Genomic DNA, 7,231 nt, shown 5'->3' with positions numbered 1-7,231 from the left:
ATTATTGCAACACTCCTGTGCCTTGTTAAGGTACATCTTTGCAAAGTGCTGCCATGATTTTTAATTTTTTTTAATAGAATAGACATTCTCCAGGCTACCCTTCCAAATAACCAGTACGTACTGTTATGGCCATATGAGGCCTGCAGATTTGAGATGTCGCTCTTAGGTTCCCTGAGTCTGACGTTGGGCTGAATTTGTTAGTAGATCCACTCCTGGGAACATTGTAGCACTGAGCTAACACACACCTGCATTCTCTAGATCAGCAAACTGCAAAAACGTCTGCCTTTATAGAGTATTATCATAGTTACAGATAATCACTTAATCAGTTCAATTAGCAGCTCTTGGCTACTACTCCCCCTCTTTATTCCTAGGGAAGCAGTAAGGGTGCACTTAACATTTTAAAGGACTGCACAGAACACTGTGAAAACTTTGTATTTCTTCAATATTCCAGTTTAAAGTCATGTAAATGAATTGGAGGTAAAGTCAGTATTCCAGGAGGATATTGGAGGAATTTGTAAGACTGCAGAGGAACATGTTGTAGCTAATAACAGCAAAACCCATGCCAAGTGATAGGTTTGTAGCTTGAACCTACAAACCTATCGTCGCTGGAACGTTGAGGACAATATAATTACACAGCAAAAGCATTGAACACCAAGTAGGCAAAGTTCTTCTTGTTACTCATGCATGAGGGAGACCTGCCTGGAGCCAAGTGTCGTTCCACCACTTGACCTCCGTCAGACTCTCAGCCAGGTTCCCCATAACACTCCTTTTATTGTGCCTACATGAATATGCATAGGGTCATTAACATATGATGTCTACATACACACAAAGAGTACTGTGTGTGTGTGTGTGTGGGGGGGGGGGGGTCCTGCTGATCAAAGGGTCATATAACATGAAAGCACAAAAGCAAACATCCTTGGTCAGGAAGAGGGTAGTCTCCCCCTCACCCTAGATGGTTCACCCTAGATAACACGGTGAGGAAGTCCAGCAGTTCATCTAAACAAAGAGCACTTAGACTAGAACAGACGTAGCTACGTTAATCCTACCGTAAGACAATAAGACAAGGTACGACCTCTCTCGTGCTCCCAGAGTGCTCTCTAATGCACACAAAGCTTGCAGACTATCAAGGATCAAACCTCTACCAATCTGCAACTAATTATAAAACTCTAAGCATACATAAGTAAATATTTCTAAGCATAAATGACAATCAACAATACAAAACCTAACACCAAGAAAGTGTGGTAAGAGACTGCTAAGAGATTAGGAATAAAGAGCAAAAAAACAAGTGAAGATATTAATCAACCCTAGATATAAAAAAACGAGGATCTTAAGAGAATTTATTTGGATGATGTCAGATAATCTCATTCCCCGGAGAACTACTGCCATGCTAAGAATAGCACAATGAGTAAGAAAATGTCAACTATTATACACAAACAATGAAGCATAGTAGAGGGAACTGCGTCATTCAACATGTGACTCATTGCAGTGCTGCAGATAATAACACAGCCATGAATGGGAAGCAAAATTTTATTTCACGCAGGAGACATTGTTGCTAACGATGTCGCTGTTCTGGATAATTGATTCATAGATGTCTCTAATGGAGGTTTTTGAGCACAAATGGTAGACGATAAAAATGGACGAACACAGCTTTGTGCTGTCAACAATTCACAGTGATGTTTCTTGCAGCAACTCTTTGATGCACTTTCCACAAGGATTGACAGGTTTTGCAATACTGTGGAGGTAATCAGGGAACCACACTGTGAGTAAAAGAGCAGCACACAAGCGTTGCAATCATTCACTTCCAGAATGCTTAGTAAAATATTGCCTCTTATGATGTTTTTCTTTCTTTTTTAAATTTTACTTTCAGGACACTTTGGGACAGATTAAAATGATCAGTTCTAGCACTTGGGCCACATTTTGTCCATAATTCTTTAAAGCAATGCTAAGACCTAAAAACCAAAACCAAATGGGCTGCTGCAGTAGGTTTGACATGTTGCGCATTCAGAGAGGCTCTTCTGTAAACAGTGCTTCAGTTGAAACGAGTGTCTTCTGATTTGCTGTTGTCTTGAAGCTTGAAGAAGTCATTTTCAACTTTTGATCACTCCTTATTTATTCTGTATTTGGACTATTCTCTGGCACACATTGTGTAACACTCTGTGTCACATTCAAAATCACTTAAATCACATCTTGATCCTCAGCTTAAACGTAAGCACTTCATTGGAGCAAGTTTAAATGCCTCGATGCATATAGTTGCTGCGATGTGAAAAGCAGTTAAACGTGTGTACCTGTGATGTTTGTGTTGTGGAAAAACAAAATGCCTTATTACTGGTTGTTTGTTGAAATATTTCTTGGCCAGGAAACATGAAATTTCACTATTAGATCATGTTAATGACTAAAATATGAAACTTTTAAATCAGATCAGGAACCACTGAAGACACCCATGCAAATTAAAGTGGTACTCTAGTGGCATACATAACCTTATAGAGCACCATTATTTATATTAGACTTACACACATTTTTAGTGCCTGGCTAACCTAAAATGTGTCCACACACGAGAAGATTACCATGAAGATAGAACACGTTCAAGTGCAAATGACTTGATATGATTATTGCCATTTTTAGTTTTTGTTTTTGAGAATGACTAATTGTTATCAAAGCCCATTGATTTATCAGCAAACATTATTGAATTTCAGAAAGGATCCAACAGTTGTAATTGTAATACTTATGTGAATAAACAAGACAGTCTTCTTTCTGTATTAGTTTATTAGAGATATATCTGTCATTTTGCAGTCATCAGATAATGCTGATTCAGTGAATTCTTCATAATTTATTTAGGACCTTGTCCGCCTCCTCTTCCTTGTCCGCCTCCTCTTCCTTGTCCGCCTCCTCTTCCTTGTCCGCCTCCTCTTCCTTGTCCGCCTCCTCTTCCTTGTCCGCCTCCTCTTCCTTGTCCGCCTCCTCTTCCACCTCCATGTCCATGTTCACCTCCTTTTCCATGCTTTTCCCCTTTCCCCTGTAAACAACCGTTAGAAAATTAAGTGATTAAAAACGTATTGTAACTCAGATGGCAGCAAACTTTCAATTCCAAAAGGCTTCTGAAGTTGTACCTTTCCTTTTCCTTCTCCCTGTAAGTGATAAAGACAAATAAACTCATGAATGCTACAATATTACAGAATCAACAGAGCAAAACAACAGAAAGCACATGTGAAACTTTTCTTACTCCTGATCCTTCTCCCTCTGATCCTGATCCTGATCCTTCCTTCTCATGAGGACATTTCTCTTCCTTCTTCTGACAGGAGAAAATTGCTTTATAAGTACATGTTTATAATGCTGTTTGTCCCAGGTGTAGAACAATCAAATGAAATAAAAGTACTTACTTCAGCTGCAGCTATAGTTGGAAACAAAAAACAAAGTAAAAAAAAAAAATTAGATAAAGAGAAACCAAGCTTGATATGTGACTTTGCAAAAGAACAGGATAGATGACTGCGATCATAAGGCCACAACCAAAATTGAAAGCAGCTTTCAATAACAGAATTTAACAGAAAGGCAACTGCACAAATGGCACAAACAACACATGATATTTTCAGCTTAATCAGAGACTCACGGTCACTCATTTTGTCTTTTTAACAAGCGTTGTAGAAATTCTTTTTCTAAAAGAAATACAAAAGTTGAGAAAAATGAAACACTCTTAAACGTTCTGTGTAATCATTACAAGGAGTCAACAGTAAATGCAATAAGTGCTGCGTACCTGATAAAGAAGGCAAAAACGTTTGTGTCTGTTGTCTGCTTTGATGCCTGTATTTAAAGGGAGAAGCATGAAGGATGAGGGTGTGTTTATGAGGCACCCACACCTGCCACACCTGCTACTAATAGATGCAGGACAGGTAAAAAGGTAACTGGCAGTTCCACCTTAAAACATGCCTTACATGCTTGAGGGCAGGGCTGTAACGGCATGGTTGTATGAAAGGAAACTGGTCGAACGTCAGCATTATGGGACAGCCTTTGTTCTGCTGCGAAGTGCTAAAGACTCTCCATTCACAACAATTTTCAACAATTTTCTGCAATGTGTGCTGCAGAGAAAACACAATTATATATCTGTTTAAACCAAATGAGAAGAATCTGGGGAAGCTTTAATGCCACTGACTGCTATTACAAAGACGATTAAAACAATAATTATAATATTTGAATGTGTGACTCTTAAAGTGCACTCTGCAAGTAGCAGTAATTCTACAGGGTGGGCCATTTCTATGGATACAGCGTAATAACATGGGAATGGTTGGTGATATTAAAGTCCTGTTTGTGGCACATTAGTATATGTGAGGGGGCAAACTCCTCAAGATGGGTGGTGACCATGGTGGCCATTTAGCAGTCGGCCATCTTGGATACAACTTTTGTTTTTTCAATAGGAAGAGGGCCATGTGACACATCAAACTTATTGGTAATGTCACAAGAAAAACAATGGTGTGCTTGGTTTCAACGTAAAGACAAAACACAAATGTGTGATGCTAATTATGAGGTATTAGACTTAAAGATAAAAATAAATCCCAACAACTCCTAGCCTGAGATCTATGTCCCCACCCTCACCTATGAGGTGTTCTGGGCATGTCCACCCTGGAGGAAACCCCGGAGCACACCAGTACATGCTGGAGAGATATCTCTCAGCATGCCTGGGAAGGGCTTGAATGGATTGGGAGGACTGGGCTTCTCTGCTTAGGCTACTGCCTAATGGATGGATTCATGGTGTATGGATGTTTTTTTCTTTCTATTTTTGCAGCTTAAGCTTGGCTGGCTTGTTTCACTTGCATCGAGAGCTCCTTCAACCGCATCCAAATAAAAGCAACAACACCTAATATAAATTCGAGGCATTTTATCTGCTTAATTAATAATTACATGCAGTAATCAAAGAATTGCCCAACCTGCCAGTGAAACAGCCCTTGAGTAAATTGTTTGATTGGGTCCTTTAAAAAGAGGGTGGCACATGTTATGGAGCTGACAACTTAAATCAAAGTTGAGAGTCTACACATTATGTGTATGTCCATTTTGTAACTATAATTGGAATATGTTTCAATAATGAGGTACTTGTGTCAGTGTCCAAATTACTATGGACCACACTGTATATTGGCACTATAATTCTTCTCTTTTTATGCATATTTAGGGTCTGCAGAGGTAAGTGGAGCTCTGAGAGAACAGAGATATCCGCATCTCTCAGCTTTTATGTCCTGTCATACCAGTTTTTTAGCTTCCACTGTCAGTTAAGACCATAATAATAAGACAACAATCCTGTTTTTGTCTGACAAACATGTCAAACCACTCATGGGCTTGACATGGCAAGGGCAATTTTGTTCTCTCATGAAGAACACAACACAGGGTGTGCTGACTGATTTCATCCTGCCAATCAAACTCAGACATAAAAACAGTGTGAGTGCAAACTTGGCATGATACACTCACATTCAAGCCGTTCCTCTCTGCATTCATGTCTTAAAGACGTTAGGGTGTGGCGGCGTCTTCATTAATCCCATGCGGACGTACACCTATCTGGAACAACCCTGACATTAGGGATGGGTATCGTTTAGGTTTTATCCGATACCGGTGCCAAATCGGTACTTTTGAAACGGTGCCGGTGCTTAAACGGTGCTCGAACCGGTGCTTAAAGAATGGAGAACACAAACTTTGTACAAAAACCTCTCATGTTCAGCTGGTTTTTTTTGTAAAAAGATAACAATGTTAGCCTTTTCTGCAGCTATGGGGCATATATGGCATCACTCTTGGCTGGAAGCAGTGCTTAAACAATGGAAAAAACACAAACTTTGTCCTAAACCTCTCATGTTTAACTGTTTCCCACTTTTTCTTTGGTCATTTTAGCCTTTTTGGCCAGGGTGAAGGGAGTATCTGCCATCAAACAAGAAGACAGCCGCATGTAGCTATGATGATGTTTGCTAGTTCACCTTACATGCATTAATGTAATAACGTGGTTAGCCTACTCAACGTAAATTACACACGAACAACATTAAGCTACTCACGCAGAGAAGAACGGCTGCTGCTGCATCCTCATCATTTCTGCTACACTGGCAGGGCTAGGGGCCAGGACTCTCCTCTTCGTGTTTTTGGGGGATGTTGCTCCGGGTCCGATAACTGGCAACCCACCCGACGTGCTCGGTGTGAGGTCTGGCAGCAAGCTATCAAATACCTCGCATTTCTCGGCTTTTAAAAAAAACGCTATGTGTCGCCAGCTGTTTAATCGGATTCTTGGTGTTACCTCCTTTGACAGTATCACAGTATCAGCTTAAAGCACTTGTTGCTGCTGAGTTTGCATCTTTTGCTGTGAAGTACAGCCAGACTTTTGACCGCTTAGCCTTGGACATTTTTAATCTGTAGCTCTGCTCTAACAGAACATACGTACCTGGCCCCGCCTACTATCCTCGGAAACGTAAAATGATTGGCTAGAAGTGTATCACAGCTCAGGAAAAAAAAGCACGAAATAAAGCACCGAAATGTGCGCTGCTTTTCGGTCTGGTTACTACCGTTTATGTCAGAACCGGTGCCATCATGGCACCGGACACCGGTACCCATCCCTACCTGACATATTACAAAACAATAATATGATAAACTTTTCAGATTGGAGTGGTAAAGGAATCAAATATTTAGAACATATACTAGAAGGAACAGAATTTATTTCATTTGACGGACTAGTTACACAATATGGGATCAACAAGAAAAGATTTTTAGAATATCAACAAATTAAATCCATAGTAAAAAAGAAATTTAAACCGGGTCAAGTTGAACTACAAACACCATCAAGTGTGGTTCAATTTCTTACTCTTAAAACCCCCAAATTACTATCCAAAATATACAGAATGCTTTCTAAAACAGATGAATCAATATCACTTCCTATTGCAAAATGGGAAGCGGATTTATCAGTTAACTTAGACCTAAACTTCTGGTCTCAGATTTGCTTAAAAACCTTTCATCTAATTAGAAATCCCAGTCTTCAATTAATTCAATACAAAATACTACATAGAGTGCACTATACAGGTCATCGGATGTTCAAGATGGGCTTTACGTCTACCAACAACTGCTCACACTGCCAAACCAATTCACCGGACAATTATATCCACGCTCTTTGGTTCTGTCCACCAGTTCAGAAGTTTTGGCGCGAGATATCTGAAGACTTATCGAAGTGTCTGAAATGTAACATTCCAACTTCCCCCTTAGTGTGTTTGTTGGGCAGCTT

General features: G+C 39.9%; 1 long non-coding RNA gene across 6 annotated transcripts; it reads right to left on the bottom strand.

Annotated features, from left to right (window-relative positions):
* Positions 1-2,728: 2,728 nt before the first annotated feature.
* On the bottom strand, positions 2,729-6,437 carry LOC146686721 (uncharacterized). Of its 6 annotated transcripts, XR_014916883.1 has the most exons (6): positions 5,449-6,437; positions 3,927-4,070; positions 3,749-3,795; positions 3,221-3,650; positions 3,108-3,125; positions 2,729-3,013 (listed from the first exon to the last, which is right to left on the bottom strand). It is a non-coding gene; the product is annotated as an uncharacterized LOC146686721 (long non-coding RNA). The 6 variants fall into 6 exon arrangements; XR_014916884.1 differs by lacking the exon at positions 3,927-4,070 and having other exon boundaries at positions 5,449-6,420; XR_014916882.1 differs by lacking the exon at positions 5,449-6,437 and having other exon boundaries at positions 3,927-5,410.
* Positions 6,438-7,231: the final 794 nt, after the last annotated feature.

The sequence above is a fragment of the Copadichromis virginalis genome, linkage group LG19 (genome assembly GCF_057382275.1).
Source record: "Copadichromis virginalis isolate Kocher_CV1m ecotype Utaka linkage group LG19, C_Virginalis_male_GT1.1, whole genome shotgun sequence".
Taxonomy (NCBI): domain Eukaryota; kingdom Metazoa; phylum Chordata; class Actinopteri; order Cichliformes; family Cichlidae; genus Copadichromis; species Copadichromis virginalis.
Note: the sequence above shows the minus strand (reverse complement) of the source record. Positions and strands in the feature narration are given on the sequence as shown.